The sequence below is a fragment of the Sebastes fasciatus genome, chromosome 13 (assembly GCF_043250625.1).
Source record: "Sebastes fasciatus isolate fSebFas1 chromosome 13, fSebFas1.pri, whole genome shotgun sequence".
NCBI lineage: Eukaryota > Metazoa > Chordata > Actinopteri > Perciformes > Sebastidae > Sebastes > Sebastes fasciatus.
In genome coordinates this window covers 21,470,319-21,485,558 of record NC_133807.1, presented here as the reverse complement: position 1 = coordinate 21,485,558, position 15,240 = coordinate 21,470,319, and positions in this window count along the sequence as shown.

The following is a 15,240-nucleotide window of genomic DNA, read 5'->3' as shown; positions in this document are numbered from 1 at the left end:
AGCACTTTTAGTGAACGTCACGTTACATTGACATTGCGCAATTGCCCTCGCAGCTCAATTTCAAAAATTGTTGTCAGTCAGACACAAAAACATGTGGAAATAGTGTCCTCTTTAACCCTTCCCCGTCTTACTTCTATTCCCATGCACCAACCAACCCCAAAATGAACTCTTATGAGAAACAAAGGCAAAACATAAACCAGTATGTTCCTACTCAAACAAAAACACGTAACGCTCCCAAACATTTCAGGCATGTTTGTCATTGCTGGTATGTGTTTTTGTGCTGCTTGTGCCTGGGCTTGGCTGAACTGCAGGTGAGGCTTTTTCTCACACTCTTGCTCGGTCATGAGTGTGAAGGTGCCCTCAGGGTACAAGAGCTTTCTGCGCAGCTTTTAATTTTCTTATCTGCAGGAGAGAGCTGTTTGTCGGCCCATTGAACCTGCGTGTCATTGAAGAAGAATTCAAAACATCCCGTTAAACAAACTCATCAGTATGTGTGACATTTGGAAGGCTTGGCAGGGAAAGTCCGGTGGTGATCATGTAGAGGTGATTAAGTTTGGAATAGAAACCACACCACCATAAGTCACTCTGTTTAGATAGGAGGACAAGCCAATGGGGAAAAGTGATTGGTATGTTTGGCCTGCAGAGTTTGGCGATGACCTGGACTCCATAGGAAATGTGTCACCTAAGCTCCAGAGGCTCACTGATGCTAAAACTGTGAAACTGTGAAGCTGTTAGAAAGTCTGAGGCCTGGGCTGACCCTGAGCAAACAGAGCAGCACACACACACACACACACACTGCTGAGAGTCAATTCCAGACGATAAAGGAGCTGCTGGTGGAAGCTGTGGTTTTTTGCCTCAGTTTACGCCTCATGTAAAGGAGACCATATGAGACCGCGTGAGACGTTTGCCTCACTCAGAAGCATTGTTGTACCCTGCAGCAGTCGGCCAAGAAGCCAAACTCATGCTGGATGTCAGCCATTGCCATCTAGGGTGACAACTAACAATTATATTCAATAAGATGCCTTCAAATTTCCTGTTTTGTCTGACTTAGACCCTCCTAAAATCCTTTTTTAATTTGCAAACTATTTGTGCACAAAGACTAAATTTACAATAAGAAAAGATGCCACAACATTTGTTCTGATTGGTCAAAAGTCTTGAAATTTGACATACTTTGGGCAAATACCTAACAGTACAACTTTGACGTTTTTAGATCATATGAAGAATCACACTTTTATTAAAGGAACAGTGTGTAGGAGAAGAGCAGTCCTACCTACAACACTCAGTAAGACGTGATAGACATTGTTTTTATTTATTTATAAAGCCCTTAATTGCAACTTGCCATCATACATAATGTCCATATTAAATTGCTCCTATAGTCATTATTCGACTCGTTCAAGTGATTGGCAAAAGTCCCACGTGCAAACACTAAATTTGGGGAAACTATTTCCTTTTTTAAAAAGCTTTATAGATGGTTAACTTATTGTTTCAGCCCATCGTGTTCCTGAAGAAGGGAGATACCAGCCTGTATGCTTCATGTTCCTAAATGAGGACATGAGTGCTGCCTCGAGGGAAGGGATGGGATGACAGGATGACAGGTCCCTCTGTACTGCTTTTATGGCTGAGCACATTGCCTGTCACATGCCCTACATAGCTGTTATCTAGCGCACAGAGCAGGATTTGTCCAATCTCACCATACCAAAGCTAATTTTGTTGCCGCAAACAGCAACTGATGTAAAAGAGACCTATTGAGAGCGGACATTCCTCCGGCCCTACCGAGTCATTAGTGTCCAGCGACAAGGTTACATAACCTGCGTACGCCTCCTCAAATTGTTACCTTAAGTCTGAGTGAGCCCACTCTGAAGCCTTGACCCTCTTTCTCTGCCAGCCTTCCCATTAAAGCCGGGGTCAGAGTTCAGGGGAGCCACGTACGCGAGGGAGCTCTACCCGGCCCCAGAGACCTAATGAAAACACATACCAATGAATTAGCCCGCCAGCCTGCCGTTTAGCTAACATAAATATGAGAAGTTCAGCCGTGACCTGGGGAACGCAAACACTTTCCGAGCCACTGGAACAAATAGGCCTTGTCACGACTGGGTCAGCTCTCTCTGGGTCACGTCCAAAACAGTGTCCAAGATATGGATCTGGTTGATGTAAGAGTCGATGGCTCTAGGGTACAAGGTGATAAAGTGAAGTGCAGAGACGTTCATGAGCTCTTTGTAAAGGAGCTGCTGAAGAGCCAGGGGAAGTAAAAGGTTGCGGGTGGAGGGACAAAAGCAAGCCGGCGTGTACACTATTAAGCTCTCTTATGACTCCCTTAGGTATACGTGTTGGAGAGACAGACAGTCTTTTGTCCACATTTTCAAAGATGTCCTTTCTCTCCTCTTGTTTTTGTCGCCTTTGGGTGTGTAAAAAGAGGGAGTGGGGAGGAGAGGGGGGTCTCATTATGTAAGTGCTTTTTTTTCTCCATGACTTTGTGACACCGTGATGTTAAATGTGCTGCTGTTCCTTTATGAGGCTGCTTGGAGGCCCGTGTGTAGTTATGTTAAGATGTCCTACTCTGATAACATCCCAGACTTTTCCTTTCTGTTTGAAGGAACACAATGACCCGTTTCCACCCCTCGCTTATAGCGTGGAGGAGGTTTGATTGAGGAAGTATAACATCATCCGTCACCATGGATGTATAAAGAGAACTGGGTACAGCGTTGGAGGCGGGCTCCCGTTCATTCCCACGAGATTTGCTCAGTGGCGCATGAAGCCAAAATGGCTCGATTGGCGAGTGATAAATTACTGGTATCCTCCGGTGATCTTCCACATCCATTGGGCCCATAGAGCAGGCGCAGTAGCGTTTCCTTTAACTCCGCCTCTCAGCCCTCGCTCCAGCCTCGGTCTGAGTCTCATTCACATGAACAGAGGAAGGGAAATAACTCTGGATTCGTCTATTAGTGCGTTTTACCACTTTTAGGACTTAATGAGTTAAAAGGGCTATTCAAGCGTTCACACTGGGAAGTTGAATACCTCAAAAAAATTACCCACTGAGTTACAGACGTCTCTTTTCCAATGTAAGTCTCTGGGAAAAAGTATATGGCATCACGTGACGGACACGGAAGTTGTAGTACCGCCGTTTGGCCACTAAGGAAATTTGCTTCAAAGCCCGGCGCTCTTCCTGGGGGCTTGTGCGGCACCAGCAAACATGTGACTGAGGTCCTGTTCAGACCTGGCATTAACATGCATCCTGAGTGATTCAATCACAAGTGGACAGCTCTAAGTACGTCTGTTCACACCTCCATTAGAATGCATCTCCACATGTGACCACTTGTGATCGGATCTCACTTCCCCGCTCTGTATGCAATAAACACGGAGTAAACACACAGCTAATACAGCAGATGTTGTGACGTAATATTACATAAATGTCAGTCGTAATATTCGACATTTTCGTGATTTCAGGTTTTATTAACATCAAAATAAAAGATTATTGTGCGGGCGGGACCCCCTGGACCTCCATACCGCCGACACCGCTGCCTTTTCCAGGCAACAGCGGGGCTGTTTCCAACGCCTCCCTCCCACAGCAATACAGCTTGGGCCTCCATACAGTTGTACCGATACAGTACAGCACAGAGGCCGTTTCCATGCTGCGAGGCAGACGAGCGCTCGCCTGTCTATTTACCTGAGGAGCGCAGAGACCCGCGGGTCCCAGCGGGACGTCAGTTGAGTAGGCGGTCCTTACTGTGGCCCAGGACACATTCACGTACAAACAAGAATGTGGTCATATGTGTCCCAGACCGCCTCTGAATGGGGTCTGAAAGATCCGATCTCAATGCGTCCTCAATGCGTCTTGAGTGAGTTCACACCTGTACTTAGAGCTGTCCGCTTGTGATCGGATCACCCAGGACGCATGTTAATACCAGGTCTGAACAGGGCCTGATTGCGTCCTTGTTAGACGATGTAGCTCTCACTGATAAAATGGTTTTGAGTCTCTTTCGTTGCCTTCTTTCACCGGTTTCCCTTGTTTAGCTCGATCTCTGAATGAGAACACCTGATGGCTGCCGACAGTAGTTTACAGCAAACAAATCAACATTTCGTGAGAATGAAAAAGCCGTCAAACTTTCTTAGGAAATTTGCCTCTACATCTGCAACATTGCAAAATGCTGAATCCTTACAGAGCACGATTGCAAGCTGTCCTAAACTCTGTTTATGGTTCTTAGTTGTAAACCATTGTTTATGCAGAAAGAGGATTCCATATAATGAATGGGTTGAGACTCAGGAGGGCTACTTGGTAATCTCACCTCAGTCGATAAGTGTTCCCTGCCTTCTTTACGTTGTGCAATTTGTAATTAACAAGCATCTGATGCTCCACATCTCTGCACTAGCGGACCCTAATTTGCTTGCGTAGATAGCGTGCATGTTACCACTTACAGGGTTAGGGAAGGCTGATCAGTAGGCCGATGTAACACATGATGTCATGCTTTCATTAACTCTATAAATCATTCGTGCAGTGGTGTAATGGTGGTGACCCTACAGGTCACACACTGGTGTGATCTCTAATCTGTTTGCGGTGACCTCAGTGTAAAGATGTCTGAATGGAGCGGCAGAGGTCTGGCACCTCATAAAACTAAACAGCTCCGGTTGATTTAAATGCTTAACACACCACCACCCACGTCTTAACCCTTTCTCCCGTCCCTGCTGGTATTTCTGCCACATCAACTGCTGTGGTTAACAAAAGGGACAAACATGTCCTCTGTGGCCTGACTGGGGAGGATCAGTGGGTTCCCAACACACTGGTGCTGGAAGTCATTCACCTCAGGACTGCAGGATGACGTGCAGGGCTGACGCTCGTATTAAAAGATAAGTTCCTAAGCCTTTTGGCAACAGAGAAAAACACTGAAGGAGGGATAAAAATAAGACATCAGAACTGGCTGGAGATCTCATCGCCTTGTTTGTAATCTAAAGACAACACTTGGCAAAGGAGGCGAAGCGGTGTGTGGCCTTGCTTAGGATCCTCAAATTGGATTTCAGTCAGTAATCGCATTATTTTATGATGTGGAGTTAGCTTTAGAGTCAGAGCTTGTGATGGAACAGCCACCCATGATGTTTAGTCAATGGTTACTTCTAATGTTTGGGAAGAAACATAACGTTCCTGTATGTGCAGCTGAATCGTCTCCATTTATCGGTTTAGTTCATTGGATTGAAGGCTGTAATTTCAACTTGATTAACTAAACTGTAGTCAAATGGAAAAGAGGATGTCTTAAAAATCTGATGGCCCACCGGCGGACCAGGCCACTATTCTGTCTTTCGGAGGTTGTGGGCGGGCTGGGTTTTTTGTATGTCGCGAAGAACGCTACATTTTGGCAGGGGGTCCTTTGACCTCTGACCTCAAGATATGTGAATGAAAATGCAGTATGCAGTATAAATGTGTTATTTTCCACTATTCTAAAAAGGTGTATATGAATATTTCTGCATACTGGGGTCCCTAAACAGTCTTGGAATTGCATAAATTAGGTTTGACTGTAAAGCTGAGACTCTTGTGGATCCAATGAGCCAATTGTATTCATGTGTGATGATGTTAATCCCAAAAGAAGCTATCTCACATGGGCTAATGACTTTTTTTTAACTCAGATTTGATACATGTGGGGGTGTGTCTTTACAGTTTTCCAAAAATTAGATTTGAAAAAAATGCATTTCATCACAATATATTGAATCATTACCCCTGCATCATGATACGTATCGTATCGCCAGATTCTTGCCAATACACAGCCCGAATTTTTATTTTAAAACTGTTCATGCATTTACAAATAACCCTAACCCTTAACTATATCGAAGTGTCTGTTCCTGCATCTTGATGCCTCTACATGTCTGCAAGTCTACATGTTTTTCAACTCCTCTTGATCTCATTTGTCAAATGCATCCCTCCAGGCGTACACAGATATACACCACTGACTGCATAATCTGTTACAGCAGCTAAAAACAACAGCCATGTTTTACACCACGGGGTGCTACAATCAGCAACGGGAGCGAGGTCAGCCACCTTCAGTGTGTGAATATTTTGAAAGGGGCAACAACTTCTGGGTGTTAATCAGATTTGAACAGCTGGTTTTGGTTCATCTCTCCTGACCAGAAAAGCCAATGGGGGAAAAAGTGACATGATGTTCAGGATAAATGAGATGGGGAAAGACTGAGGAAAGACAGAGTAGAGCGTTGGGAACACTTGAATTGCAGACCGGCTGATTGCAGTGGAAAGCTTGAGTGTGAACTTAACATCTTTTTTTTGCCCACAAATATGAGATTTCTGTACAGATTTCTGTCCTCTGGTTGCAGCAACTGATTTGTTTTCTTCAGGCTCACACTGTGTGGGTTGGTGGGTTGGTGCAAAGCAGCAACAGCACAGGAAGAACAGCATGAGACTGAGAGAAGATGCAGCTCTCAGGTAGAAAGGCAGCAGAGAGGAGCCGTTTTGCCACATCCTGCCTCGTTTTCTGGCAACATGACCTCCCAGACCGGAGGAATTCATAACTACAGCTGTGCTCACACGTCTGCTAGACATTGTTTGCATGTAAAGGCAGTGATTGTGGTGAAGTGCTTATTTCCTCCAGGCAAGAGGAGAAGCAAAACACAGTTTAAATAAACAAGTTCAACCCAGGCGAATGAATAAGACTTGTGCAATAGAGCCATGCAGCACTGTGTGTTCTCATAGGATAGAAGGCGTTAGATCTTCTTTTCATCTGTCTCAACAAAGTAGAGAATAAAGGCAGCATGTTGTTGAGCTTTGTCTAGATAAAAACTATTTCTGCAACCTTCCTTTTCATTTTATTTTGTTTGTGTTGTATGTATCAATACAAATTCAGGCCAACTGCTAGGCTGAACCTGCCTGTATTCCTCAAAACACTTGAGTACTATATTACTGTTTTCTACTTTTTCTATATATTTAATAGTTTTCATGACAATTTTTGGCTGATTTTTGTTATTTATGATATAAATTTGCCTTATCATCTTATTTGTTGTATTAAGTAGTGCTGTCAAAGTTAATGCAATAATAACGCCTTAACGCAAATTCCTTTTAACGCCACTAATTTCTTTAATGCATTAGTTCGCTCAGTTTTAAAGCTAGAGTGAAGATACTGGTTTCATATGAAACTAGAAAAACCTAAGGAATCCATTGGTATCAACCATGTCATACTAGCTTGTCGTGAAGGCTGAATAAGACTCCAAAGTTACGCTAAATTTTGGTGAGGAAAAACTGTCATGGCCATTTTCAAAGGGGTCTCTTGACCTCTGACCTCAAGATCAGTGAATGTAAATGGGTTCTATGGGTACCAACGAGTCTCCCCTTTACAGACATGCCCACTTTATGATAATCACATACAGTTTGGGGCAAGTCATAGTCAAGTCAGCACACTGACACACTGACAGCTGTTGTTGCCTGTTGGGCTGCAGTTTGCCATGTTATGATTTGAGCATATTTTTAATGCTAAATGCAGCACCTGTGAGGGTTTCTGGACAATATTTGCCATTGTTTTGTGTTGTTAACTGATTTCCAATGATAAATATATACATACATTTGCATTAAGCAAGCATATTTGTCCACTCCCATGCTGATAAGAATATTAAATATTTGACAAATCTCCATTTAAGGTACATTTTGAACAGATACAAAATTAGCAATCATTTGTGATTAATCATGGACCATCATGCGATTAATCGCGATTAAATATTTGAATCGATTGACAGCCCTAGTGATTTATGATATATATTTGCCACAGTTTTTTATGTTACATTTAATATATGCTTGAATAATATCAGTGTTTCTAGTTTACTTTTCATAGAGGTATGCTCTGTCACCCATGAGCGAGTATCAGACAGCGTCGTGCAGCTCTGCTCTGATTGGGTCAACTTGAGAGTAGATTCGACTCTCAATCATCCTGAGTGATGAATGTGTTTGTGTCTATACTGTGTATTGTTTGCTCTGCTTTGTGATGGTGATTTCATGATACCCGACCAAGATCTCTGTTAGATTGAAAGCTTTGCACAATGAAACTTGCAGGGAGCTTTTAACAGTGTTTTGATTGATTCTTGTCTCTGTCTTGATGACTACACATGCAGCAGCTCTCCAAACAGCACATCAAAGCGTGTCTAGATTGGCCAAAATAGCTCCATGCAGATTTAGATGTCACACCACCCTACAGTAAATGCCTTTGGGGTGTGGGCATTAACAGATGCAGCCAGGCTTAACCAGACAGAAAGACAGACAGACCAACTTAGAAACTGAAAGGGCTTTCTCAGCTGTTGCTTCTGTCTCCGGTCTCCATCCCCCCTCACAGCCACATCATTGTCTCATTAATCCAACAACAGGCAACATTAAGCCTTTCACAGCTCAACTCACTGTACTTGCTTTATGTCTACACAATGCCGGCATTATTCAGATAATATCTGATGGGATTAAACACAACTTTTGTTGGAATTTTAAAAGCTGACACCGTTTTAGACCAGATGAAAAATACATGGCAACACAGTCCTGCACCCGCGGCCATCCATCAAGAGCTTATCTGTGTGGGTTGGTTGCCATAACAAATTACTGTTGTCTCAGTTGTGCCTTGATGACATGGGAAAATAAAGTTGTAAAAAAAAAAAAAAAAGCAATTGCTCTCTGACGGTAATAAACATAATGTCCCAGCAATCCCAGATAAAAATGATGGAGAGAATTTTGGCTTTTCATTCCTTTCTGAGATGGTCGGATAAACCTAAAACTAGCAAGGGTAGGAAAGATATACTGTAAAGGGCACACAAGTGAAGGAGCGGGTAATAGAAGAAGACATGCCAGTGGGTACAAGACGGATGAGAGAATGAAACAGAGGAAATGGGGAAGCAGAGAAATCCATCTGGAATGTCTGACTCAGGAGAGAAATGGAAAAAATGTATTTTAATTGGCAGCTGAGCATGGGAGGTAGGACGAGGTGGGATGGTAAGTATTAAACAGCGTTAGTCTAGGAGACAGAAATAACAGCGAGGAAAAAAATGTCAAGAATCAAAGACAAATTGAAAGAGGGAATGAAGACAACAGAAAACACTTGAACACACACACACACATTTCTCTGCTATTTGTTGTGGCAGGCTCTTGCCAAGGGAATTTCCTGATTATCTTTTGGGTTTGTTTCATGAAAGGAAATATTCACCCATTGGAGAAGACAGACACACGATACCTCTGGGAAAAAAATGTTGATAGATTATAAGTGCAAGCTGTACTCCTGCTACTTGAAAAATCATGTTTTGCACTTAAAAAAAAGGATCCCCGAAGCCCCCAACAGTTTAATGTTTGTTTATTAACTGGCCTCCTGTCATTTTGCAAAAGTGGCCCCCCGAGCAAAGAAAGTTGAGTATCTGCTGGTCTACATGAAACAACAAACTGGTGCTGCAGCTCACCGCATTTACATCACACTGGGTAACACAGCCCAGTGACTCCAGTAACAGCAGGTAGACGCGACCATATGTCATCTGAGGCATGGCAGGGGTCAAAGGTCGACTTGCTACTAATGACTACCTGCTGAAGCGTGCTGCTTGGGTTCTCTGTGTTTGTTTGCGTAGCCGTGGTGACGGTGCAACAAGCTACACACACACACACACACACACACACTTTCCATCAGCAGCACCGTGCCAGCTTTTATCTTCCTCTGACCACAAGCTCAGAAATAAGTCAAACTATTTAATGTGAAACAAGACTATTAACAAACACAAAAGGCTTTGGAGTTTCATAACTTCAAATATTATGAAGAGATTTTATTTCCCACTAAAATAAATGTGTGTGTGGGAGGAGGAGTTTGCTTTAGACCATAGCCAAAAAGATCTTTAAAGAGGCCAACCTCGGCCTTATATCCATCCCACCACACGGACATCGGGGACAGCTTTGTGGTTTTGGGTTTATGGGAAGGTCTCAACTTAAAATGAGGTGAAAAATCATAACAGGCCTCATAAAAAAATACAACAGTCAAGATGTTTTTGAGGTAAAACTTACACGGTACAGCAGGTCTCATGAGCTAAAAGGTCACAGGTTTCCATGAGACATCCCAATACTCAACTGTGTATTAATGAATGCTTATTCTACCAGTTCACTCTGGAGCCAGAGTTGTGTGCGTGTGATTTGTGATTTCCTGTTCCTATGTTTGCGTTGGTGTTTTGTGTTCGACCACAACAGCCATGTAATCAACGGGCAGCTTGCTCTGTCACTGTGTGGCCCTTTGTGACTCGCATGAGGAATGAGGTGAGGGGAGGTTTGGGTCAAAGGTCAGACAAAGGGGATAACCTTTTTCTTTTGCTACAACTGTCACACTTCATGGCGTCTCTTTTATTCATACCGGGAACAGGTGCACCACGTAATGCCTGAACAAGTCTTTTGTTTTTGTGCTTCAAAGAATAGTTCGACATTTTGGGAAATGCGTTTTTCCGCTTTCTGTCAGAGAGATAGATAGGAGGATTATGCAACTCTCACATCTGTGAGCAAATACTGGAAACAGTGGGGAACAGCTAGCCTGGCTCTGTCTGAAGGCGACAAAATAACTCCAGTAACTTCCTGGAGTTTCCACTGGTTGTCTGGCAACTGCTCAGAGCCGAGAACTAGTCACTCATAGCACATAAAACTACTAATTGTCATCTTTATACTTTACTTTATACTATACTGGATTTTCATTATACCATTTGCAGGGCCAGCTTAAGGCATAGGCCATATAGGCGGTCACCTAGGGCGCCACTACATCATTTTAAATGTCGGTGGGCACCTTTGCTCATTTTTTGCATTGAGGTAACAAATTAACAAATAAATAAATAAATAATGAAAGAAATACAGTTTTCACCCCTGTAACTCTCTTTCTCCCTATTTTTTTTTATCTTCCCGGCCTCACTTGAACGTCACACTGTGGCTGTCCACACTGGGGGGCGAACTGTGCCGTGCACATCACAACAGCCTGAGTGCGGGTCGGGACGTAAGATCGATAGATGTCAAGTTGAGATGTCAATGTTTTCACATTTTATTTCTTCATAATGAAAAAGTCCAAGCCTTCAGGTGTGCGAGGAAGAAAATGGAGAAAAAAGGTGAAGGACAAGAAAGCCCAATATAGAGGTATGATGATGGCCTCCGGCGGTGGCCGGGGGGGCTCCGAATCAGAAATTTCACCTAGGCCACCAAAAGGACTGGAGCCGGCCCTGCCCAATTGACAGAGCCAGGCTAGCTGTTTCCCCCTGTTTCCACTCTTTGTACTAAGCTAAGCTAACAGACTGCTGTCTTTAGTCTTATATTTAACTGACAGATATGAGTGGTATCAATCTCCTCATCTGAGTTGGACTGAATCATAACAGGGAGTGGGACGCAATTGCGGACCAGGGGAATCTTAAAGTTAACCCCAGAAGGGCATTGAAGGGGATAGGGGAAACATTAGACTAAAAAATAAAGACTTCCTACCATCACTACGATGTTTAGATTAGTGGACTAAAACACCACTGCTGAGCAGCTGATGGAGGATAAACTCTCTGGAAATGGAGCCAAGTCGACTAAAGAAAAAGACACGGCAGCAGTGCTAGGTCAAAGCTCGAAGAGCAAACAGAAAACGGTGAGCAAATCATACAGATAGGTTCACGTGGTAACTTCTGCTGATACACACACACCTCTACAACAGAATGAAGCTCTCACACTGAGACAGTGAGTCAGCATCTGAACACTGAAACCTCCTCAGAGGTAATGAACCAACCAGCCTGGAGACCCTCACATGAACCATCAGCAAACCAACAATCATGCTACATTACATTACTTAAACAGCTGATTGATAGTCCAGTGTTGGTCATGTATGGTTTTCTTTGTTTTCTTTGTTCCTTTTTCCCTGATGATGGGCCTTGAGGCTAAACAAAAAATTGTGGAAGATTTGTGTATGAAATTTATATATGTTTGAAAATTTGAGTGTTATTGGTGTAACACAAATGTGATGTTGTATATAGTATGTATGTGATAAATTAATGTACATGATTTCGGACCCCAGGAAGACTAGCTGGTGCCATTGGTATCAGCTAATGGGGATCCTTTTTAAATAAATAAAAATAAAACAATCATGCTAAAAAATGCAGGCTAAATAAATATAAATTTTTTTGGTGATAGAGGGAATACCATTGGGTGATCAAATTCAAAAGGATTTATAAAGACACTCATCAACTGTCTAAAATGAAAAACCTCTGGGGCGAATGAATGTGTTGAATACATTTCACGGCAATATGCCCATCAGATTATGATGTTTATTGTTTACAAGTAGAGAGTTTGGCCTCATGGTAGCACTAGAGGAAATGTGCACTGGCCACCAAAATCACTGTGAATCATCCTCTGGGAATAAAGAATAAATACAGCAAATTCCATGGAAATCAAGCCATAATGTTTGGACCAAGTGTTTCAGGAGGAAATGTGTCCTAACAGTAACAGTGGTGGTAGACAGTTAGGGGGTTAACAAAATATACAGCCCATTACAGACGCGTTGTCCCGCCCATCGGCATGTGATACCAATGCACAAGACACCCTTTAGCACCTGTAGGAAACGTTTTCAATTAACTGCAATTTAAACCCATCCGCGGCAACAGTAAGCGCTCAGTGAAAGTGCGCCGGGAGTGTGGTGACGTAGTGTAAAGAGCGAGAAAAACACACACATAGGGTGGGTGGGGTGGTGTATGGGTCCAACAACACAGGGCTTTCAGTGCGTTAAGTTTCACTTTCATGTTACAATCAGCTGTTCGTTTGTGTCCCGTGTTCCCAATGTTAAGTCTCATTTTCACTGTACAAACATTATTTTAAGCCCAACCGTGTTGTTTTTTTCCTAAAATCTAACTAAGTGGTTTTGTTGCCTAAACCTAAGCAAGTGTTTTTGTTCACTTGACAACTTTAAGCATGTTTTTACTGCGACCGAAAAGTGACGCCGAGGGGTCTGATAAAGCGTCAGTATGTGACGAGTTGGGATGAGAACGTGTTGCAATATAGGAATCATCCTCTGGGAACCATGCTCAGCCAAACCAAATTTCATGGCCCCAAAATCAATTTGACATTGGACGAAAGATTTAGACAAACCAACTTTAACACAGAAGGCAAAAAATGCACAATAATACGTGTGTTTCCTTACCTGAACTGAACCTAATCTATTTTCTCCACTTCCTGCAAAAGTGAAATAATAATGAGGAGGGTTTGGATCATCGCCTCTCTTTTCCACGGAAATCATTAATTTCGTTGAGCGCTGGCCGTGGCCCAGGAACCTGCTACCGTTTTCCTGTGTTTTGTTCTCATTCACACAAACAAATACTTCTTCGACCTCAGTAAATCCAGAAGACGCCTCGAGACCCTCATGAACTCAAAACGAAAATCCGGCTGCTCACTCGCTCCCATAACTTTAGATTCTGTTCCCATTTTCTTTAGTCCTTTTTCACCCTTACAAGACCTCCCAGGGAGACACCTTATGCACTCATATGTGTGTGTGTTTCCACCAGCTTGGCACTCGAGGACCCCACAGCTATGACTTATAGCTCGCGTCGACAGCCAGTTATTCATGCGTCCCTTCAGGCCTCTGTGTTAAAGCTGCCTTCTTTATCACACCCCTCGTGTGACCCAAAGACGCCAATGAATCAAACATTTTTTCTGCAACAATCTAATTTTCCACAGGAAGGGATTTAGAAAGTGAACATTTTACGCTCCTGTTTTACAACCCTGGGAGGGATTTTAAGTGTGCATGTACTGTGATGTTGAACTGGTGGCAGCAGAATGTGTAAAAAAAGTTAAATGAATTTCTGTTTAAATGTAAGGAGTTGGAGGGTGTCCAGCTTCCAGTGGTATCTGCAGCTTGTGAATGGGAACATAAAACACTCTGGCAGGAATTCAGACTGAGTTCGCCGTCCTCCAGTCCAATGTCTGTGGCCACGTTAAGGGCGTGTCCCCACTTTGATGGGACAGCCGCCCTAGACAGGCCCTCCTCTAATTCCAAACCCTGAAATCCCACAAATAAAGTCAGGGGTTAGCGCCATCTGTTAGGTTTTAACATAATCAATCCCAAACGATTTGTCTGAGGATCTGAGTTCGGTGTATGTGTTGAGTTTATGATCTTCACATCTTTATCTTCATTCATAGCCTAGTATTTATTATGGACAGGGCCTCTTGTGTTAACAGACGCTGAATCGCCCCTTTGTCTCTCTTCCTCGTCTATTGAGTCGGTTGGAGAGGGGACCATCGCCGCTGTGTTTGCTTCTTTGCTACCGTTCGCCTCTCTGGCCATAACTCTGAGCTCAGTGGGCATGTTTCTCACACCCCCCCACTCCAGCTGAGGGACAGGAAGCCAGTGCGTCTGTCAAGCTGTTGTGTCTCGATGGCAATGTGTAGGGACGGCAAGAATGCAGCACCCAGATGCTGGATCTCGAGGAATCCCCCTGCTGACGCAAGGCCGGGCCGGAGGAATCTGCTGCCACATCAATGTTAAGCCAGGGGAAAGATTCAGACTCCAGGAAGGATGAATCATTAGGAGACTAAAGATCTCTTTTTTGTTTAAATATACAACAACCCCAGGGCCTTTTTTTTTTTTTTTGGTGTCAGCAGTAGCCTTAAAGACATATCACATGTTTTGATTACAAAAATAGTCAAAATAAGGTTCTTATTAGATAGATTAGATGACACATTTGCAGCAATGATAGGTTATATAAAGATGATCTTACACACTGGAAGCAAAAAAGTATCCCACACGAAAGAGAATACCCCAAATCTAGTCTGACATCTCTCTCTCGTGTTATTTTTCCAGCACCTTTGATGTCATTTCTTTTGTCTGAACGTATAACGTTAATGAGAACAGCACACGTCCACTGCAGTATGTGATCCGAGGCGCTGATCAAAGACCCCAGAGACAGATCGGTCATATGATCTGGCTGAGTCCACTGTGAGACTCAGACGGCCAAGACAATTCATGAATTAAATCAATTCAAGGCTCTCGAGGATGAGGCCCAAAAGTGTGTTTTCTCATTGCTTTTATGCACTCAAACTCATAAAAATGTATTCAAAATGATCTCTTTGTCATCTTTGAAGGATTTTCTGGGAGAAAAAAAACCCTGTGTTTTGTCACTGCAAGTTTTACATCCTGCTACAATCAGTTGTATTTTATTTGTATAGCAACTTTTTTACAAGATATGCAGCACAAAGGGCAATAAAGGAAAATAGACAGAGAATGAACATAAAAAACAGGGACAAAATGCCATGGT